Below are 21,096 nucleotides of genomic sequence, written 5' to 3' on the forward strand. Positions count from 1 at the left end.
CCTTGGGATGCTCCGCATCATCTCCCCTCCCTTGGGGAAGATCCAACCTCGGATCGAAATCCTCATCACCATGGTACGGGGAGAGATCTTTGACGTTGAAGATGTCGCTCACGGAGTACTTGTCACGTGGGATGTCAATCTTGTATGCGTTGTTGTTGTAGCGTGCGAGCACCTTGAATGGTCCATCGGCTCGTGGTAGTAGCTTGGACTTGCATTCGTTGGGGAAGCGTTCCTTGCAAAGGTGTAGCCACACAAGATCTCCAATGTTGAATATCATGTGATTCTTGTTGACATTGAGCTTGGTCGCGAGTCGTTGTACTTGGAGCTCAATGGTGTGCCTTGTATCTTCATGCATCTTCTTGAGGTGGTTGGCTCAGTCACTCGCGTCCATGTTTGTGCGCTCATGGAGTGGTAGAGTTACGATGTCCAATGGGGACAACAGGTTGAAACCGTAGACAACCTCGAAGGGGGATTTGCCGGTAGTCAAATGTCTTGCGTGGTTCTAGGCGTACTCGGCGATGGGTAAGCACTCCTCCCACTCCTTGATGTTCTTCTTGATTAGCACGCGAAGAAGGGTGGAGAGCGTGCGGTTTGTCACCTCCGTTTGGCCGTCGGTTTGTGGATGATAGGCCGTGGATAATAGAAGCTTGATTCCGAGCTTGGAGCATAAGGTCTTCCAAAAGTAACTCAAGAACTTGACGTCGCGGTCCGAGACGATAGTCTTTGGCACACCATGTAGACGCAATATTTCCCTACAAAAGAGATTAGCCACATGTGAAGCATCGTCTATCTTGTTACAAGGAATAAAGTGTGGCATTTTTGAGAAACGATCGACAACAACAAATATAGAATCTTTCCCATTGTGAGTCCTAGGCAAACCAAGTACAAAGTCCATGCTAATGTCTTCCCATGGTTGGTATGGAATCGGTAGAGGCATATAGAGGCCATGAGATTGAGCTTTGGACTTAGCTTTGCGGCATGTCGAACATCGGTTGGTAAAGCGATTGACGTCCCGAAACATCTTTGGCCAAAAGTAGCTCTTCGAGAGCGTGGCCAACGTCTTGTCACGTCCGAAATGTCCCATTAAGCCTCCTCCATGTGATTCCTGCAAAAGCAACAAACGAAGGGACGACTCGGGGATGCAAAGTTTGTTAGCTCTCATAAGATAGCCATCTTTGATGTAATAGCGTTCCCAAGATGTATTCGACAAACACTTGGCATAAGGGGTAGCAAAAGTTGCATCATGTTCGTACAAGTCTTTGATATGCTCGAAGCCAATGACATCTAACTCAAGTTGCGTGACAAGCATGCAAATGCGGGAAAGGACATCCGCTACGATGTTTTCTTTACCTTTGATGTACTTGATGACATAGGGAAAAGACTCAATGAATTCACTCCATTTAGCATGACGCTTGTTCAACTTAGTTTGACCCTTAAGATACTTGAGAGTCTCATGATCGGTGTGAATGATAAACTCATGGGGACGAAGGTAATGTTCCCATTCATGTAAAACGCGGACTAAAGCATATAGCTCTCTGTCATAGATGGGATAATTGAGTTGCGCTCCAGAAAGTTTCTCACTAAAGTAAGCTATGGGGCGCTTCTCTTGCGTTAACACACCTCCTATGCCATTACCACTAGCATCGCAATGAATCTCAAAAGGTTTGTCGAAGTTGGGTAAAGCAAGCACGGGAGCATGAGTAAGCAAATTCTTAAGCTCATTGAATGTGGTATCTTGGGATGGTCCCCAAACAAACGACGCATTCTTCTTGCTCAAAGCATGCAAAGGCGAAGCAATGGTGCTAAAATCCTTCACAAAGCGACGATAGAAACCCTCAAGACCAAGGAAACTACGCCCGAGGGAGACACTTCCATCTTCGGAAGCCCCTCAAGGAAGATGGCCGAGCATGGGAATTTCCCTTCGGTCATGGAGACGAGCTACGAGGTACCACATCATTTGGGCCTCCAACAACAACGACGGCGTGAACAACTACATCACCAAAGCGTCAATCTTCGATCTACAACGACAAATGCAAGGCGCACAATCAAGACTGCGAGAGCGCATCGAGAACCTCTCCATCGACATTCGTCACTCCGAAGCGAGGAAAAGGGACTACATCGACAACAAGCTTTCCGCACAAAAGGAGGAGCAAGATGCAAGGATGGAGGAGATTCGGGCCTTGATAAAGTCTACTTCCCCTTCGTCATCTTCAAGGCGGCGGCAAGCACATCGATCCTCTTCGGAGCGCCCAAGCGACACAAGCGCAAGACGTCCACGTTCACATCTCCATGGCGACCACCATCACATTCGTGATCCACCTCGTCATGAAGGGCAAGTCACCTCCAAGCAACATGTGCACGACGACGACGAACGACATCTACTACGAGCTCAAGTGCGACAACGCCACCATCAACATGAAGATGCTCGAGATGCGCCTTCCTACAAGTCCCAACAAGCCCTACTTCACGCCAAGTCCAAACTTCATGAGCACAAGAGAAGACCGCGAGACGAGCACCACCAAGAGATGATGCGGAGCATCCTATGGACATCACCATGTCAAGAGTCCGTTTGGCAAGTGACACATGCGACATCTACTTCACATACATAAAGGTGAATCATCTCCTTTGCACGTGCTCACTTGACCCCTTCGAGGATGGTATACTACTTGACACTCCACTCGTGTGCGTGCATAGGTATTGTAGGAACGGTACGGATGAGGAGGAGGAGTGTGAGCGCAAGTGTACAACTACACCATCCGCGAGGGAAGCATGGAAGCGAAGGCAGAAGAAGACGGAAGATGTGGAGTCTACAGCGGCCGGACGTCCGACGTGCCACCGAACGTCCGACACTCTACAGCGTCCGGACGACTGGCGTCCACCGGACGTCCGACACACCCTCAACCAGCCGCAGACCGAGCCCTGCGACCGGACGACCGACGCTGACCGGACATCCGACGCCACCTGTCCCGAGAAGAATCAGCGGACGTCCGACACGCGCCGGACGTCCGGACCGTCCCGAGCAACCGGACGTCCGACCCCCACCGGTCGTCCAGTACCTGCATGTGCGCAGCCGCGGGCCTTTGGCCTTGTATCCCTCTCCCACTTACCCCTTCGTGGCTTAGACTATAAATAGACCACCTCCACCTCCTTTCTAAGGTTAGCGTTGCTTTAGCTCATACTTAGAGATAGAGCTTCGCTCATCCACATCAGATCTACTCCTCGTGAGAGACCGCGGCCTCTTCGGAGAAGATCCCTTTGGATTCAAGACCTCCTTTTGGAGGAGAACATCAAGACCTCCTCACGGAGAAGACCGGCTACCTTTGTATCATCCGTTGTTGACTTTGGATCTTGTATCTCACATTTGTGTTCATCGATCTAGCGCATGTGTGATCTATTCTTGTTGGTTGAGTGATTCTCTCGTGTTTCCTCTTGTGTTTTCCCTCGTTTTCCCCTCGTGTTCTTCGCGTTCTTGGACGGGATCCGCTCCTTTCGTGAAAGATCGGCCCCTAGGGTTCCTACCCTACATCATCTTGGTATCATGAGCCACGTTGATCACAATTTCTGAGCCTCCCCCACCGTTTTCTAGCCTTCTTTTGCTTGATTTCGTCCTAAATTCGAAAATCCCCACCAAAAATAGCCCCAATTTTTTTTGTGATTTGTTGGTTTGATGGTGTTTTGTTGATTTTGATCCATGGATTTGCTTGGTTTCGAGTGGATCTAGCATATCCCCAAGTTTCCCCATCTTTCATCCACGAAATCTCATCAATTTTGACCCCAAAATCCCCAAATTCCGCCCAAAATCGCGTCCCAAATCTCGGATCTGGAGTTGACCCAGATACACCGGACGACCGTCACCTTACCGGACGTCCGGAGCAGCAGGAACCACCGGACGTCCGACCTTACCGGACGACCGGAACCCCCTAACCCGAGCAGAATCAGCGGATTTCCGATCCGACCGGACGACCGTTTTTTCCGGACATCCGCTACCTGTAGATATCGACTTCGGCTGATTTTTGTTTCGGCCATAACTAATTCACCCGAACTCCGTTTTTGACGTTCTTTAGCTTGTTTTGAAGCTATTCATATCCCCCTTCCCACAAAAATACCAACAACATCATTTGACTCAATAATTTTTTCTGAAATTTGGCAAGTTTGCCTAGGCCCTCCACCATATCATCCGCTACACCACCATAGCCTTCCGCAACCTAACCAATTTTGTTGCCCATCGCATTAGTGGTTGCTTGAGGAGTGATTTGAGTCTCCTAAGGTGTCTAGGCTACTTAGGGACGGTCGCTTCTTCATCAACCACTACCACCATTTCCGCATAACCTTGCCCATCATACACTTCCGCCACCTCAACTTAACCCAATTTTGTTTGTGTTGTGAGTTATGTCTCCTAAGGTGTTTCGGCTACTTAGGGACCGTGCTTCCAACTCTGACACCGTGTAAAGTCCACCACCTTACCCTCGACTTCTGCATTGCGTACTCCACAACCCATCTTTGCCTTTCCGCAATTCCATTGAGCTTCCACAAAATCACCACCGCATTCCGCTACCACCATTTGACTTTTGTCCTTGAGATTTTGAGTCGCGGTTTTTCCGTTTCCTAAGGTGTTTCGGCTACTTAGGGACGAGTCTCCATCATCTTGGTATCTCCATCAAGATCACCGCCACCCATCATCGACACGGACGGTAACCTCCATATCATCTTGGTATCGTGGTATCCCTCCATTGTATATTCCCTTGCCATTGCATTGATAACCCCTAGCCTATTTTGCGTTACTTGCCTATCGAGACTAGCCATTCGAGTATTGCCGGCAACGTTACTTGTGCGCATTAGTGATCTACACCATACATTGCATACATACCATATCATATTGGTATCATATCATCTCGTGTGCCTCAAGTTTGTTCCCGCATATACACAATTAGTATCTTGGTTTGTGCATTTCGCAAAGTGGATATAAAAAAAGAGAATAAGCTTTTAAGCAAAAGAGAAAGAGCAAAGAAGCTTGTAAGCATTAGCCATAGCATCCTACCACATTGCATAAGCTTGTCATATCCGATCATCTTGGATCAAACACCGGAAACCATACATACATAGCATACTTGGGATAGAAAGTTTATCCATTTTGCATCTTATAGGTTGTGCACAAGTGTCGTATCCGCCTATAGAGCAATCGTGCTAGCATCTCTCTTGAGTTGTGCAACACGAGCGTTTTCCATGGATTCCACATTTTGTGCTCATCCTTGGTTGCACGACCCCATTTCTCTATCCATGTGTGCGTTTTTGTGTACCACCCATATTGCTATTGGTCTACTTGTTTCACTTGCGAATTTTTGAATCTCTTTCAACATTATTGACTCTTGCTAACATTTTGCATTAATTTTTTGTGCCACTATCCTAACTGAGCTCCACCATAAGCCTTACTTGTGCAGGTGTGAGAAACCGACAAGAATTGGTACCAATTGTGATATTTCCTTATCCACATTGGAGCGATCATTGATCCACTTTCAACTTCGGACAAGGTACATTTGGTATTCGTTCTTCTCTTTCTACCACTCACATTTTTCTCTTGGAGTGATGGATAGGCAAGGCATTTCATCTTCGGTCTACAACAACAATGACGAGTTTGATGCCATGAACAACTCCAACGACGCCAAGATGCAAGCTCAAATGGAGGAGATCAAAGCCCTTATCAAGTCCTACAAGAGGTCTTCCTCATCTTTGAGAAGACGCTCAAGAGCACATGCCTCCGAGATACCATCTCCGGCAAGATCACATCGGCATCGACACAATCACCAACAAGGACGTGAAGGTCAAGAGCTCAACACCAACAACCGCTCAACGACTTCAACATCGCCCTTGGCATCTTCGCCAAGCGACTTCAAGGCATCTTCGCCTATGGACATACGACATCTTCGCCCACAAGCACTTCAAGAGAAGCTCCCCAAGCTCAAGTCCATGACTTCCAAGAGCTACTACGACCTCGACACCGACCACAAGATTCCTTTCTATGGGACTCAAGAACCCGAGGAGTATCTCGAGTGGGAGCGTTTGATGGACGACTACCTCAAGCTACATCAAGTTCCTCCCGAAGATCAAGTGAAGTGCGCCACAAGGAACTTCCACGACTACGCGTCCACATGGTGGCTTCACACACCTTCGGAGACCTATGACATGAGTTGGCCCAAGACGAAGAGAGCTTTACGACGAGAGTTTGTGCCTCCAACCTACACGGAACAACTTCAACGCCAATTGGAGAACACCATCCAAGGATCCAAGTCCATCGACGAGTACTTCAAGGAGATGAAGATTGCCTTGCGACGAGCCGGCGTGAACGACCCCATTTCGATGAAGTTCCACTTCATGATGGGATTACACAACGACATCTCCAAGATGATCTTCCTCGAGAACTACAAGTCCCTCGACGACAACTACATTGGTGCTCTCAAGGCAGAACAAGAACTCATGAAGGCCAAAGCTTCTCCACCCCAAGCTCACTTCACGACGACCAAGCTCCATAAGAACGAGCATGAGGATAGTACCACCAATATGTCCAAGCCCGACAAGCTCCAAGATGATGCTCCCAAGTTCAACATCACCGACATCCCTCTTTGTGGCATTGATGATGCCGAGTCCTCCATGACTCTTTTTCAAGACGGTGCGGCGACGAGTACAACTACGGAGACCTTCAAGGACCAAGCTTTGGAGGCGAGCGACAAGGTGGCGAGCAAGGATGATGCTTCCATTTTAGGAGGCGAGAGTGATGATGTGCCATCTTCGGCCTTCATCCACGGCGACAACAACGAGATGGTTGAGCATGGGATTTTCCCTTCGACCACGGCGACATATGATGACTTGAGTGACTTGTGCCACCATTTTGAGAGTGAGAGTGACTTCACCACTAGCCTCATATATGTGTTGCCACAATTCCCATGTGAGGAGAGCCACAACCCCCATCATTTGAGTGAGATGAGTGACTCCACCATATGTGAGTTTGAGTGGACCTATTTTGAGGGAGTGAGTGAACCACCACATAGAAAGAGTGAGATAGTTGATAGGTCATGTGAGGCCACTTTCAACACTAACTACTTGACCTCTACCTCTATTGTGTCTTCTCATTTGGTGTTAGGTCCCATCTATGATGACGCGCCAATTTGTGATGACTTCGTCCTCCCTTTGGACAAGATGATGGCCATGGTGGAATATGATGCACCCCCCTCATGGTTCCATCACAATGATGATCTTGACCACCATTCGGTCTTACCCACCTCACCTACACCACATGAGTGAAATGACAAAGGTAACATAGGTGAAGGTGATGCTCTTGTCCCATTAGTGGACTATCATGACATTGATTGCTTGCATGATGTTGATCAACCTATTTCCATGCTTCATGCTAGTGTGACTTCCCCATGCCATGATTTACCCATTTAAGATGAGTATGATGATTTCCATGTGGGGTCTATTAGTTGTGATGCCATGTTACATAGGATTTCTTGTGCTAATTCTCTCGGTCACATCATGTTTGCCAATCCGCTTGACTTGTCATATGCTATGCATGAGATCAATCATATGTCATATTTGCAATCTCTTCATAGTGACTATGCATATGCCATTAAAATTAACCCAATTTGCACATATGGCATAGATGATAAGCCCATGGTTATTGGCATTTGTTTTTCTTGTGATGATATTGATATGCTCCCTTTGCATCCTTTATCTCATATGCCATGCCATGACCACCTAGCTTCGGATACGCATTGTTTTGGATGTTTTCCATTTTATCCATGTGATGTTTACAATATTTCTCATGAGGAGACCCCCATAGTTTCCTCATACATTTTAGGAGATTTTGATTCATCCCATCCATTGCATGATCCTTATACTTGTATGCTCAATTTGCATCCCCATCGTGTCATACACAATAACTATTCTTTCATGATGGATGACATGTTCTTATACCATGCTTCAAATTTCTTTGAGCGATGCTTATCTTGTGCTAACTCTCACGTGCACATACACATCATGATGGATGATGTGTACATTTACCACACACATAGTTTCTTTCGTTTGTGTTTCTTTTGTGTAGGTAACCTTGAATACTTGTCAATCTCACAATCCCACGAGTTGACAAAACAAGCTCTAGAGAGCAATGATGACTTGGAATCCCATGGATTGCCTTTCCCACCGCTCTCTTCGCGCAAATACTTCGCGTATTTCTTCTACTTGGCCCTCACTTGTCTATGGGTTATTGTCCATTATATATCATTTGCCCATCTTGCCATGTTCACTTTGCATAATATGTTCATTACTATGCCTTTGCCATGCATTCGTGACCCATGCTTTGCATTACAGATGATGATTGATTCTCATACTAGTATGTGTATTTGCAAGCTTGGTGGAGATATTGCTTGTTATTGCCATGTTTGCGTTGTGCCCCATGCCTATGATGATACTATGATATTGCTTTGTGTTTGTGCTTGCGATATGTCATGTGCATTGCCTATGCTTATTATTTACTCACATGACATCATTGCCATGATTTCCTCTAGTGTGTTGCATCTTTGCTCCACTAGTTTGCACGACATGATTGTTATTGCTTCTTGTTATATCTATCCATATGTTGCCTCTCTAATGCTAGATTTGCCATGTATTGAGTGCAATTATGCCTTTAGTCTTGATAATGAGTTTGCCCCCATAGCATTCTCACATATGATTGGAGATTTTGACATATTCCTTGTGAAGCATGCTTGTCTTACCTCTTTGCACCATATACCTAGTGCCATGAATATTGCCATTGTTGCATCATATTATTCATGCACTTGTGTTTCTAATGGTTATGTGCAAGAGAAGAGAACCATCATGATGGATGATGTGTTTATCTACCATGCGCATACGTTCTTTTTGTTGTGTGCATGTGTAGTATACTTGGACTTCGTGTCTACTTCCACGTCACGTGAGTTGACAATCCGAGCTCTTGAGAGAGAACCACCTTCTACCACGACGATTCTACATCGCACTTGCTTGTACTTCGGCATTGTGAAGAACGCACAAGAACATGCTTTCCAGGTGATATCCTTCTCTTTTGAGAACCCCAAACCATGAGCACGCATATTGTGAATCATACTACTTGTGTTGCTTGCACCATGCGACTTATTTGTCATCTTGGACCCCTTGCTTGCGCACATGTTAGAGATCTTGCTTCCACTTGTCATTTCCACAATTCCATGCATCATGATATATATGCCTTGTGTGTTGCATCCAATTCTTGAATTACTTGCTCCTCTCATATGTTTGGTTGCAACAATGTCATCACTTCACATATGCCATGTCCCATTGATTGCTACATGCTTGCCTTGATTGCCTCACACATGATGCACAATTACTCTTTCTATTGTGTTGAGTGCCACACTATCTTCACTACACCCTATGCATGTTATGCTTGGATTGTCTTGCACTTGACCCATGTGTTTAGACACTTCATTTCTTTTGGTGTTGTGAATGATTCCTATGCCTACCATAGACCTTTCATTGAGCGCTTTACCCATGTTTGCTATGAACTTGAGGTAGATGCTTCTTCTCTTGCCACACATATTTTCATCACTACCTCACATTCACATGCTTGTTCCCATGATATCTTTGCTTGTGCTCAATTTATGTTCTTACATGCCATGTCACTATCCTTTGTCAAACCATATGCTTCGCATGATGACGACACTTGTTTGGTGAATCACCTCTTGAATGCTTGGTTTTGCACTAATGCTAACCACAATTATTTTTCCAAGTGTTTGTTGTCTTTGCTCCTTTTGAAGGAATCCCAAGATGGTGCGACATTGGAGAGTGCCCACTTCAAGCTTGAAGGTGATGACTACTTGGTGAACGTCCACTCCTACACGGCGAAGCCATCTCTTTCCCATGGTGATTTGGATTTCGATCCGAGGTCGGATCTTTCCCAAGGGAGGGGAGATGATGCAGAGCATCCTATGAACATCACCATGTCAAGAGTCCGTTTGGCAAGTGACACGTGCGACATCTACTTCACATACATAAAGGTGAATCATCTCCTTTACATGTGCTCACTTGACCCCTTCGAGGATGGTATACTACTTGACACTTCACTCGTGTGCATGCATAGGTATTGTCGGAACGGTACGGACGAGGAGGAGGAGTGTGAGCGCAAGTGTACAACTACACCATCCGCTAGGGAAGCATGGAAGCGAAGACAGAAGAAGACGGAAGATGCAGAGTCTACAGCGACCGGACGTCCGACGTGCCACCGGACGTCCGACACTCTACAGCGCCCGGACGACCGGCGTCCACCGGACGTCCGACACACCCTCAACCAGCCGCAGACCGAGCCCTGCGACCGGACAACCGATGCCGACCGGACATCCGACGCCACCTGTCCCGAGAAGAATCAGCGGACGTCCGACACGCGCCGGACGTCCGGACCGTCCCGAGCAACCGGACGTCCGACCCCCACCGGTCGTCCGGTACCTGCATGTGCGCAGCCGTGGGCCTTTGGCCTTGTATCCCTCTCCCACTTACCCTTTCGTGGCTTAGACTATAAATAGACCACCTCCACCTCCTTTCTAAGGTTAGCGTTGGTTTAGCTCATACTTAGAGATAGAGCTTCGCTCATCCACATCGGATCTACTCCTCGTGAGAGACCGCGGCCTCTTCGGGGAAGATCCCTTTGGATTCAAGACCTCCTTTTGGAGAAGAACATCAAGACCTCCTCACGGAGAAGACCGGCTACCTTTGTATCGTCCATTGTTGACTTTGGATCTTGTATCTCACCTTTGTGTTCATCGATCTAGCGCATGTGTGATCTATTCTTGTTGGTTGAGTGATTCTCTCGTGTTTCCTCTTGTGTTTTCCCTCGTTTTCCCCTCGTGTTCTTCACGTTCTTGGACGGGATCCGCTCCTTTAGTGAAAGATCGGCCCCTAGGGTTCCTACCCTACATCAATCTCCCAACGACTTTGGCCATGGTCTTCTTGACCCTTTACTTCCTTTTCTTGCCTTCACCAGCCTCTTTTGGTTCAAGAGTGAACTCACTTGTTCCTTGTGTTGAGACTCTGGCTTTAGACATGGGCACCCTCTTTGCAGGAGCCTTAGGAGCCTTCTTGTGCATACCAGGCTTTGTAGATGCAACTGTGCCAAATTCTTTCTTGACAACCCTTTTCTTGGAGCTGACCTCCTCCTCAGCACCTACATAGTCTTCATCTTCAGACTCAGAATTTCTCTTCCTCCTCTGCCTAGTAGCAGCCTTAGACAGGTTGCTATGAGTACTTCTGCTGCCATCATCATAACTGTCAGAGGGACTAGTGCCCTCACTCAGATTCACCTGCTCTTCTGACCTGTTCTGGCTATCACTCTGATAAGACATTCTGGCACTGCAAACTGACAGCTGACCATGTGAATAGTTATAGATGAGACTAGTAAGCTTGCATGTGCAACACACGTATCATAATTTACAATGAAAACATTCTGTATTTGATGCTTATTTTCCTTTTTAGTCATTTTTTACCGAATCATTTAAATGCCTCATTCCCAACAATATAAGTGGTGTTAAAGGATCCAAAATAATGACACACCATAAAATAATTAGTATTATGATACGATACAAAATATACCTGATTGGGGGTGTCGGATCCAAAATATACACATCATGAAATAGTTAGTATGATGATTATTATTCACCAAAGAAAATTAGTATGATGATAGGATGCAAAATATACCTCTCTTGGACAAAATATCTCCCGCGGAGTACTCCATAAATTTAACATCCAGAAGATCACAAGATAACTTGTATGATGACTATAAGTGTTAATAGTTTTATAAAACTATTATCCTTTAATTCTTTTTATAAAACTATCAAAATAATAATGACTGAATATTTATTTAAACCATTGTGACAGTATAAAAAAATCGCACCATACAGCCGAACCTAACTCTCTCGATAAAAAAGGAATTAAAAAATGTCCGATGCTAATATTAGTATTACTAGGAAAAGTGCCCGTGCGTTGCAACGGGAGAATACAGTAATGTGTAGCGCAACGCTACTGAGAAAATGCTAGAGTCCAAGTAAAATGTATAATTATGTTCCATTTTCACTTGGTCATGTAATATCAAAAGAAAAGCCGTCCGCTTAGGAAAAAATCAGAAGTGTGTGCTTTTGTGGATATGCTTGAACAAAATATCACATTTGATTACACTAATAGAATATCTCAAGTCAGTTCAAAGATGTAGTAAAAAGTATCATATTGAAACACGAAGTTTCTGAACCGACTTGCATACATACTACTGAACATTGAACAATAGTTGAACCTGAAGTTGCTGGGCAGCAATTTGTGGCTCCAATTTAACCATCCGAGCTACTATATGAGAGATCATGAGTTTGTCTAATAGAAAATCTTTTCTGGCGTAACATTATTCCCTGATTGCTTTGGTTGTTGGAGGTTGCCTCTACCATCAACCAATCCAAAGAGACGCGAGGCTGGATATTTTGGCAACACAATTGGTCAGGCAACTGGGATGTAGGCGTGTAGCACCATCTCCGGTTCTATAATTTCGCAAACGATAAAGATAATCTGAAAGGTAAGACTCTATCCGCGGCTTTGATGTTGGACACAAAGTTTGATGGTGCTGACTTAACAGAAGTTGTCATGTTCAAGGCCTATGCTGTTGGTGCAAGTTTCAAAGGTAACAAAAACATAACTATAGACCTTGATTTGTTCTATACAACACTGCTTTGTTCGTTGTCTCATTGCTTTCAAATACCGACCCTTTCATATGTCCTTTGCAGTCCATGCGTTGCAACAGAAGAAAAGAAAATGATGTGCTTTACTGGGAAGCAAAACACCAATTATCATTAATCAAGCTGGCAGGTACAGAATAAATTTGATGATGACCAAAATAATGATTCGGTTAACTACAAAATTCTTTGGGGCGTTAGTTTGAAATATGGGACATGAATCCTAGTCAGCTAACCGAGTGAACAACTTTATCTTCAGACAACCGTACCGATAATAAAAATATCGCACACGCAATGCTTATTTTAAGCTACCATCAGACAATAAAAATGTGGTATACTTTGTTTGGATGTAGATCAACTAAAGACTCTATTGCCATGATATGTAATTGTCTGTGTTTTGACACCAATAATGAGACAAGTTATTTTTTATTTACTTTTTAGTTTTCGCGTCTTAGTAGCCCGTCACTATGAGTCCATGAGGGACATAAAAAGAGTCAAATTCAATCTTAAAACAAAAAGGCAACGTTTGTATAGCTCAGAGAAACATGTGCATGCTAAGACGTCCATGCTAACACATGTGTGACGAATCCAGACCGCACCTTTATTTATATTAATTCATAAAAAACAAAGAAACAACTGGCCATGTGTGCCACGCTATGACGCTAGCTACGTAACAACACGTCGGCTGGCTAGAAGAATCCAGCGCGCCTCGTTGGCGCTCGTATGGACTCGCTCGTAGGCTCGTAGCCTTCCTCCGTTTTCTCTACCACGAGGCTCTGCTCAGTTATCCGTATCCACCGACCTCCTGCCACCAGCATACCAGGACCTTCCCTTGGATGCGACGCCGCTGCCGTCTGCGCCCACCGCCGCCGGGATCCTGCCCCATCCCATCCCCTCCCCCACAAAGCTCCGCCACCCGCTGGGATCCCCCCTCCCCTCCCCTCGAACGGGAGGTTCTGGCAGCGTCGGCACGTTTGCTCGGACGGGGTGGCGGCGGCCTGCTCGTCGGCTCACAGGGCTGTGGTGGCGCCCCCCTGCCGTGGTGGTGTGCCCCCCTCATTCCTGGTGGGTGGCTGGTGGCGACGGCGGTTTGCGGGGCGGGTGTTCAGTGGCTCCGTTGCTCGACAGATCTGGGGCCGGCCAGCAGCGCGGGGGCTAGCTGGGCCTATGGCGGAGGGAGGCGGTCTGGTGGTGGTGCTGCTTGCCTGCTTGTTTGCCGGTGACGCAAGGATTCTGGGGCGGCTTAGATCGTGGCCCATCATGGCTGCATGAATTTTTTCTGCATCTTAAGATTGGCTCCCACCGCCGGTGAGCTACCTCCTCCTCATCCCCTTCTACCACCGGTGTACTACCTCTCCTCACCCTCTCTCTTACCTCTCGAACAGGAAGCAGCAGCTCCACCGCACAACAATGGCGCTGCGGGTGTCGCTCTCGAGCGCCAGTTCATGGTCCCCGCGCCCATCTACCTGTGCAGCGCGACCGCTAACATGGGCAGCTCGATGAGGAACACCGGCGGCGCCCGCGTGTACTCGTGGATGGCCAGGCTCAGCCGGCCGCAGCGGTGCCCGAAGAGCGCCACCGCCGGTGCGTGGTCCGCGAGGAGGGCCCTGCTGCCGCTGTGCTGCCTGAGCAGCGCGCCCATCTTGAGCACCACCACGGCTCGCCCCATTCCTGGGCTCGGGCGGCGCGGACCCCCGCCGCGACGCATCACCCCTTCCTTGGCTCCTGCGGCGTGGACGCTGGCGGCAAGCCGCGACGCGTGCCCTCTCCGACCTACCTCGCCGTCCTTCGTCCGTTCCCGCCCTCTCTATCTCTCCCCTGTCTCTCTCTTCTCTCTCTGAACCCTCTCTATTTTCTTCAACAGGAAGACCACCATGCCCGCTGCAGAAGCTTCGAGCCGACCCCGCAGCATGGAGACCGCCACCGCCCATCCGTCGTCGGGAATCGCCGGATCCGGCCCCTCTCCGACCTGCCTCGCCGTCCTTCGTCCGTTCCCGGTATCTTCCCGGCGCCAGGAGCTCAGGCGAGCGCCGCCACGAGACCCTGCCTCCTCTGCCCCGTAGCCAGCCATGGAGGTTGTCGCCTCTCCTTCTCGATTCGCCCGCCGCGGGATCCACGATGGTCTCCTCCAGGGACCCGCCATGGAGGTTGCCGCCGGATCCACGGCGGAGTAGCCGAGATCCGCCGCCCGTTCCGCGGCGCCTCGGCCCGCCAAGGCCAGCGCCGAGGCCGACAAGGCGCGCAGGAAGGCCAAGGCCCTCACCAAGCAGCGGGAGGACTTGCGGGCTAGGCTCGCCTACCGCAAGCGCGCCCGCGAGCTCACCTCCATGCCGGCCAAGGCCACCGCCGTGACGCCAATTTTTTTTTATAATGAATAGTTTCCCAGATCCACTTAATAGGGACTGCGGGTTGATTTCGCAGAAACAGAGGGACTTTTTTGTAAAATTGGCGACGACATACCACCAGAAGCAGTCGCTGCTTTATTAGTAGGTAAAGACTTAATTATTACCCCCACTGTCTCCCCACCGCTAAAGAAAGAAAGAAAAAAGAGCCATCGATAAAGACATGCCCGACGTTCTTTGCCTCGTGCCTCCCTCTTACACCTCACACATCACCAAATCTTATCCTTCCACTGGCTCCCCTCCGCTACTGGAAAAGGAGAAGAAAAATAAAACGCCAGCAAAAGGCCGGCGCGGACCTCCGCCACCTGCCACACAACAGCCAGCTGCTGCCGTCCTCGGTGCTCCCGGCGGTCGGCGAAGGCGACCCTGGGCATGCTGCAGCTGCTGCTCCGGAGGAACGCTTACCTGGAGCAGGAGCTCGACCTTCGCTTCCGCCTCTTCCGCTCCTGGGACTCCCCTTCGCGCCAACGCCTCCGCCATCGGTGCCGTCGTTGGCAACGCCGATGCCGCATCGGCGCCGCCGTCCTTCTCCGTGGGGACCGACCGCGTAGACCTCCCGAGTGCCAGGAGCACCGAATCCGCGTCACCAACACCCCCAACTTCCTCACCGACGACGTCGCCGGCCTCGCCATCTCCGTGCCAAGGAAGACCACGCAGGCTGACCGTTACGTGCGCGCCGGCTTGTGGAAGGCAAGAGTGACTACGCAGCCACCACACGGGTTGGTATTCGATGCTTTTCCATTGACTTCCGTTCATATTTTTCTATCCAGTGCATTCTTTAATATAAATGAAACACAGATACAGTATATCTAAGTCGATACTTTTTGTGGATACATGGTCGATGGCACAAGTTATTACTTACTGGTGAGACATCGCCCGTCGAGATGGCGAGGCTTCTCTTGGACATACACATACCTCTATGTGCCCAAATCGTTAGGGTCAAATTCTTCCATGATGAGCATTGTGTACTCATCCGCTTGCTCCTTCATCTTGGAAAGTTTGTTTGCTGATGCACTAAGGGCGATAATCTGCGAAAGCGTGTCATCATTTGCTTAATTAATAGTGGAATATATGCTTCACTTTCCGTAAAAAAAAGGAATATATGCTTCACATTTACACACTAAGACTATATTTTCAGTTTAGGTTCTTGTGACTGACCTCCTTAACATCCTCGGATGTGATTCTTCCATCAGCATTTTGTCAACCCTGAACAAAGTGCACCTATATATCAAGAGTGAAGGAAACCATGAAAAAACATTTAGCAGGAGTGAACTACTAACATGTCAATGCATGTTTGGTGACGGTTGTCGAAACCCTGGTGACTGAGTTGCTCCCAGAGCTCTTTCAGCTCCGCCTTGGTCAGCACTTCACTGTCCCTCTCTTCCTTGATAGTGAATCGAACATCTGCACTGCAAACTCGTCGGGCCCTTCCATCCCTCATCCCTGCACACACAATCAAAAGTAATCACTACTTGAACTATACTACAAATTATATCCAAGGAATACTCACTGAAACTGTTCAAGTTACGTACCAATGCATTTCCCAAATCTGGAATGGAGCAGGACACCATCAATGTGTAGGTGACTGAACGATTTCTCCACAGCAGCGCATCGTCAGCGGCAACTTTGGCAGTCACAAACTGCAATCCCTTAAGTGCCACTGCAGCGATACTCTTACTTCTGTCGTATCTCTTCCTCGTGTCAGCCACACAGCCTCCGCAGGCACTGCCCTGACACCTTGGACCGACACTGAATCGCGTTGTACATCGAGCGTGATCTCGACAACCTCATCGTTGTCTCTGAGCCAGGTGGTCTTTGTGGCCTGTTGTTGCTTGAACCTTCTAAGCTTCCACTGTTTGTGTTTGGGATCAGCGTTACAGTGTCAGAATCAGTGGCTCGCTTGCCAGCTTCAGTGTCAGACATTTCCATTCTTTACCTACCTCTAGGACAACTTCTCCCTGCTCAAAGGAGAAGTTGGTCACTAACTGTCTTTTTCAGCGAATCAAAACTTGCAGCAGACGTGTCTCCACAAATAGAAAGGTAAATAAAAATAGAAGTTACAAGTGTACTTGTAATAACTTAAGAAACAGGAATAGAAATTACAAGAGAAGAGATCTCCCTTTCTATTTTCGAAGTGCTCAGATCTAGCTAGCTCAATCAAGGTCTCATCTCTCATTGGGGGGGCGTCATCAATTGGAGTAAACGGAAATTGGACCAAACCCCAAGCGGAGAAACAAACATACACTAACTAACCATCAAGCACAGAAGAAGAGAAGTAACTCTTTTTTTACCTCGAAGGGGAAAAGAGCAATGCCTTATATTTTGAGACAGAGGGAGTACAAACCAAGTTGTGTGGGACCTAGACGCATGAGGGAAAGCACCAACCAACACTGGCACTGGTCACTGGTGTCTGCTCTACTCCTCCGAATGTGACTCGCTGGCCTCGCGGCAAATGACACAGGGGAAATTGGTTAGTGCATGGTTGCACTTCAGCTATAGGAAACTTAAGGGGAAAAACCAGGATATTCATAATTTTTCTCTCTTTGAATCAGATCTAGAGGTATTTTCCAAAAGAAACTTTGAAGAGAACAGAAACAACAGTAAAAACTGTTGGCAATCTGGATCACATATCCAAAAGAAACTTCGAAGAGAACTAACCAGCATCTTCGTTTGTGCAATCTGGATCACGTATTCTGCTGAGTTTGGGTATCTTAACCCCAGAAATTTGGATGTTAGGCCCTACATTCACCATTTTTCAACATAGAAAACCATTAATTAGAGATGTAAAACAAACGGTTATAGCATTCTGTTGTGCAACTGTTTATTTTTTAGAAACTCCGTTCTCAAAATTCTAATCCTGAGTAATGTTGCAACATGTCAAAGGAAGAAGTCTAACCTGAAGAAGTGCAGGGAAGAATTACAACTGCGTGTGGCCGGCTGGTTCAAGGGACGTTCATGGTGGGCGCGGCGGCTCGTGTGCCGGGGTAGGCTCCTGTGCCGGGGCAGTGGCGATCTCGCGGACGGATAGTAGAAAAAAAAGGTGAGTTTTTTTGCTGGAAAAAAGAGAAGGTGAGGTTGTATCTCGTTAGTTGGGTTTCCACTGTTGATGAAAATCATACCTGGCCGATCTGACGGGGCTGCCTGCAACTTCAGAACTCGAGCGGATTGCTGCATAATAGTCTTGTTGTAGCCTGGCCGATCTGTGAATATTTGATTGTAGGTGAAGGAGGGGCGGCCGCCCACTTGACGGTGCTGATCAGGGCGGCGAGGGAGCCCGGCAGGGGGGCGTCGATGTAGTGCTGGGCGGCGACGATCCGATGTAGGGATCAAGGTCGCCGTGCAGGGCTGGCGATGAAAGGCAGGGAGAGGGGCGAGGGACACGATTAGGTTGAGTTTCCTTTTTTGCGAGTTGGTTAGATGGTTAGATTACCATGATTTGAGGGGCTGGAGAGGTGGGACGGGGAGTTTCATATTTTCATCTGGTGGAGTACGGTCAGTTTATGTAAACTGCTAAGCGCACACCAGATCTCGAATAAATCAATGATGGCTGTTAGATGGGGTTGTGCGGGCTTGATCCTGTGGTGGTGATATGGGCGACGAGGCTGTGGACGTTTTGTGGGGTGCACGTAAGAAAGTTTTTGTTTGATTGTTTAATAGTAGTGGAGATAGAGTGGATGAGCATTACAAAGTGCAGAGGTTTTGCAAAATAGATGAGTCAAAAACTTAGTTTTAGTTTTCCACAGAAAGCATTTCGGAGCTACCGATTTAAACTTGGTGACACCTAAGCTACTTTTGTAGTCTAAACTAGTGGAATCGATCAGACCGAGGCACAGTTCGGTGAGTTCGAGATTGCTAGGGTTTCACTGAGAGTTGAATTCGGTCACACCGATTTGCAAGTTTTGGTCAGACTGAAAAGTGCAAGTGTAATGGCCAAAGCCAAATTGGTGAGACCGATTTCCATAACTCGGTCGGTCCGAGATGAGTTCGACAGAAACCTAACTCTGAATTTTCGAATCAAATCTAGTCTAAAGAAGGTTTTTGCTGGACAGGATGATCTCATACGTGGTAAGAAACATGGCATTTGCTTTGTGCTAAGAATCAGAGGAAAGAATTGCACACAGATTCGAACTCATACCCTAGTTCGGTGATGAGCTCGCTACAACGACAACGGCGGCGTAGAATTCTGTTGACGGCAACAGAAACTAGCGGCGGGAGGTCGTTGGCGACGAGAGGACGATCCGGAGACCCGAGACGACAGAGAAGGACACGCGCGGGCGAAAGGGTTTTGGAGAAATTTCCAAAATTTGACCCGTCGGTATATATATCCTGACCTTGTCGGTGTGACCGAGTGGAACAACTCGGTGGCACCGAGATGCAGAATTGCAAGTTGTTACTGCAACTCGGTGTGACTAAATGGTTTTAATCGGTTGCATCGAGATTAAAACTAGATCAAGGCAATGAACTCAGTTTGACCAAAAAGAATGAATCGTTCAGACCGAAATGCACACATAGATTTTGGAAGTTTAAGTCTATGATGAATCGATGACTCTGAGTGCTTCTCACACAGAGGGTTCGAATCTGACTTGATCAAACTTTGTGATATAGCATGAATATAGTTTGAGACGAGAAAATCATAGATAACTATATGAAGTTCTTAGGCATTCTTGTCCATCCATTTGGCAAAAGAAAAAGATCCAAAAATCAAAGCAACAAATGGATGTCCTTGAATGAGTAAAATATGCAACCAACATGCTCACACAATAAAATGTCAAATAAAATATGTGAGGAAGCATCCACAAACACTTTAGAATCTATCAAACAATTGGCGTTGACTAGGTCATCTATATATGAGTATATTGACTTAGGAGTCAAATGAAAACATTTTATCATAGGTCATATTCATCGTTTGAGCATAAGTGGGGTTACCACTTTTACATAAAGTATTGTTGTGTTCACATCATTAAAGTTGCTTTAACTCAATATTTAGAGTAAATCTCCTCCTAGATGTGATGTCCCCCCTTAAGAGGGATAAACTAACCTTGGGTTTTGTCGATGATGACTTTATGTAGATGTTGAAGATGTGGATGCTCAATGTTGATTTAGATCATTTGGAACAATCCATTGGAGTAAGTTGCACTTTCAATACCTACACGGGTTAGTTCCACAAGGAACAAGCAAGGATATCCATAGACATAGAGTGAAGTGCACACAAGATGATGTCCATGAAAGCATTAGGTTACCTTGTCCCTTGACTTACCAACAAGAGGGTTTGTGAGTCCTTAAACTAGTGCAAGATGTGAAAGTCGTTTGCACTTGTCCACGCCAAAGTGATATGAGTGACGTATGTTGGCAGAGTCACCCTCAAGAACTTTCTAGTTCTTCTTCTCCAGGATCCACATCAACTTGATGGGAATACTTGGAGTTGTAGTCATACTTGATGAGGTGGAACTTGATGTAGTTTTGGGAACCCACTTGACCAAGGCCTTGTGAGCTTCTTCAAATGCATCAATCTTCTCTTGAATCTTGTTCTTGCCTTTTTGCTTGTGGTTTTGTGTTGGAAGATCATCTTGAGCTTGTGTCCCCTTGAAAGAAGTAGGATCATACTTCTCTTGTTGAGGAACAAACTTCGTCTTAGGGTATTGATCTTCTTCCCATTCAACTCCATTAGCATTGAAATTTCGTTCAAAATCAACACCTTGTTTTTTCTGGTGCCTTCCTTGCTTGTTTACAATTTCCTCAAATTGCTTACTTCCAACAAGCCTCTTGTAAACACCTTTCTCTATAATTCCCTTCAATAAGCTATTTTCTTGCTCAAATGTAACTTGGCTAAGAGAACCATTAGTGAAATCAAGAGAACTACTAGAAGCAACAATAGTGGATTTAACATAATTATTGTTACTACTAGAAGGAGAATCTTTCTTGCTCTGGTT

General features: G+C 46.9%; 1 long non-coding RNA gene across 3 annotated transcripts in view; it reads left to right on the plus strand.

Moving 5' to 3' along the window:
• Positions 1-15,049: 15,049 nt before the first annotated feature.
• Positions 15,050-21,096, plus strand: part of LOC147979375 (uncharacterized) — a 31,036-nt gene continuing 24,989 nt past the window's right edge. Inside the window, exons 1-3 of one of the 3 annotated variants that reach the window (XR_015618700.1) lie at positions 15,050-15,885; positions 18,077-18,206; positions 18,387-18,719. This is a non-coding gene — a long non-coding RNA (uncharacterized LOC147979375). Of the gene's footprint in view, positions 15,886-18,076; positions 18,720-21,096 lie in introns of those variants that run through there. The other 2 variants (XR_015618699.1, XR_015618698.1) reach the window with 2 other exon arrangements.

The sequence above is a fragment of the Triticum urartu genome, chromosome 3A (genome assembly GCF_056163025.1).
Source record: "Triticum urartu cultivar PI428250 chromosome 3A, HENAU_Tu73, whole genome shotgun sequence".
Taxonomy (NCBI): domain Eukaryota; kingdom Viridiplantae; phylum Streptophyta; class Magnoliopsida; order Poales; family Poaceae; genus Triticum; species Triticum urartu.